Below are 2,487 nucleotides of genomic sequence, written 5' to 3' on the forward strand. Positions count from 1 at the left end.
TCTGATCTGTGAACATTGCTGTATATAATACTTCACAAAGTAGATGTGGTTTTTAAGACTGCCGAGTTCTTTAAGGAAGTTGGATTCCAAGTATGAAATGTGAATTTTGGTGCTAAACATATGGAGGTTCAGCTCAGAATTTGAAGGGTATGAGTGTGGCCTGCTTTCCTCTTACCCTGCCCTGGATGTCTGGGTTGTGGTGAGCTGCTCTACCCTGAGGCAGTGGCGTGGAATATGAACGGGCTGTAGTGGAGACTTGAATGAAATCTCTTTGTCAGAGCTCTGCAGCGTTTCATGCTGGTTCTGGTTTTGGGAGTTCTCCTTGTGCAGTATGTCACCATCCCCAAAAAGGTGAAAAATGTTGTAAATCTTCCACAGGGCTTCCTCTTGCTACCTGTCTTCTGCCTCCAGGAGTTTGAGGGCTGCAGGAGGGGCAGCTCCAAGTCTTTCAATTAAAATGTGCTTCCCAAGACAAATTTGGAGATTGTACCTCCAAGGAGGGAGAACAGAGCAGGCCTGTCCTAAGTGTTCTGCTGTACAGCATCAGTTACTCTGGGGTGCTACGGCTTGCGTGGGAGCAGATGGAGCAAAACAGAAGTAGAGGAAAATGCCCTTCACAAAATAGGGAAGTCAAAAGCTGCTGCCTGTCTGGGTGGGTCTTATTGCAGCTTATACAATTATTTTCTTTTACAAGGCTTTGAGCTGTAAGAAACTTAGGTTTTTTTGTTCTGTAAACTAGCCACTGTATTTTTAGTTTATAATCTCCTCTTGCTTACGCTGGAACCATGTGGGCTGTGTGATTTCTATCAGAAAATGTTTGGAGGAATCTTGGTGATCAGAAGGTTTTGAGGTCAGGCAAAAGGATCGAAGGATTGAGTTTAGAAGACATTGCTTCCATAGCTGAAAAAAGCTGGAAAGTGCTTTCCAACTGCATGCCAACTTTGCCAGTCCCTTAAACTGGGTAAAAGACTTGTGTAAGATTAGACTGTTTTGCATAGCAGTGTCTTACCTGCTATGAATTCTCTTCATTGTGGGTTCCCAAGACTTTTGTTTCCACTTCTAGTCAGTGACAATGTGGGAAGTTAAGGTGGCAGGGAGGGAAAAAATGAACTGCTGAGGAAAGTGGGAAATTTCTATGTGAAAACCCTTACAAGTGAAACACAGTGTCTGATCCTCCGTGTGCACTTGAGAGAAACTTGGTTGTACTAAGGGAGAATAATCTGTAGAAGGGATAGTCTGCCCCTATTCTGGCACAGGGTAGCCTGGGTTTTCCTGAGTCACGTTTCTGTTCACCATGCTTCCTGACTTTCCTCTTCATCCATGCTGGAGCAATTATCACATTTGCTCTTGTTCACAAGTGAGATGCAAAGAATGTGGCTGGCAGAAAATCTGACCCCTTCTTTGTTCTGGAAAAATGAGCTGGAGGGTGTAAATGCACCGAATGTCAAGGAAGGCAAACTATGAGAGGAGGAGGACTTTTCACAATTCTCACTTTGTCAGGTTGCATTAGACTCTATAAAGGAAGCTAAAGCAAATCTAAAAGGCTGTATAATCTTGTAACTGAAATAGAGAACAGGAAAAAAGAGGGCCGCTCTATGGGGGTACTGAGAAGAAAACCTGTTTCAGATATTTCATAAATGCCTTATCTGAGTCTTCATCAGGACTAGTATGTATATGGATGAAAATGAGTAGTGGAATAAAGGTACAGGTGAAATTTGCTCCATTTGAGGTAGCAGCAAAACTCAAAAAAAACTTCAAATATGCAGGAGATGGGCTAGAGGCTCAAAACCAAATAGTTACTTGGCGTTCTGGGGTGGTGTTCAGCTCATGAAACTGGAAGCCTGACAGACAGCATTTTTAATAAGCTTGTCAAATTAGAGGACAGCAATTTTACTGCAGAAAATGAAGTGCAGTGTCTGCACTGAGGAAAGAGGGGGGAAAAAAGGTTTGGCCTCAGCAGTATGCAGGATCTTACAAAAGGATCAGATGGATAGAAAAATTAAAAGATAGGATGCAGATACATGGGATAAAATACAAAATAGATGCACCAAAAGTAGATTGTGGCAGACTAATCAGATCTCTTGCTTTTTGTTAGCAGTTTTTTCAGTCAAAGGCAATGTAATTGAACTTCAGTAAAGCAATTTATCAGTGCCACACAGAAAATGAATAATCAAAAGGAGGAAGCTGGGGATTAGTGGAAGAATTGTGAAGTGGTGAGGAATGGGCTAAGGAGGAGCCTGCAGCAGGCTCTGCACGACAGGGAGTTAATAGTAAGAACAGACCTCATTTTGGGGGTATCTTTCTAAATACTGTCATTAAGCTGAAATGGAAGGGAATACATGGAATTACAGTTGCTGTTGGGAATTTGGGCAGCCTCATCAGTGTGGAATATCAAGAGTAGAATATTTTAATGTTCTGACAAGTAACAATTAGGATCAACTTCAATAGGACAAGGTCAGGCATTGGAGGGGGTGACAACAGGAATTT

Source organism: Aptenodytes patagonicus, chromosome 3 (assembly GCF_965638725.1).
Source record: "Aptenodytes patagonicus chromosome 3, bAptPat1.pri.cur, whole genome shotgun sequence".
NCBI classification, from domain to species: domain Eukaryota; kingdom Metazoa; phylum Chordata; class Aves; order Sphenisciformes; family Spheniscidae; genus Aptenodytes; species Aptenodytes patagonicus.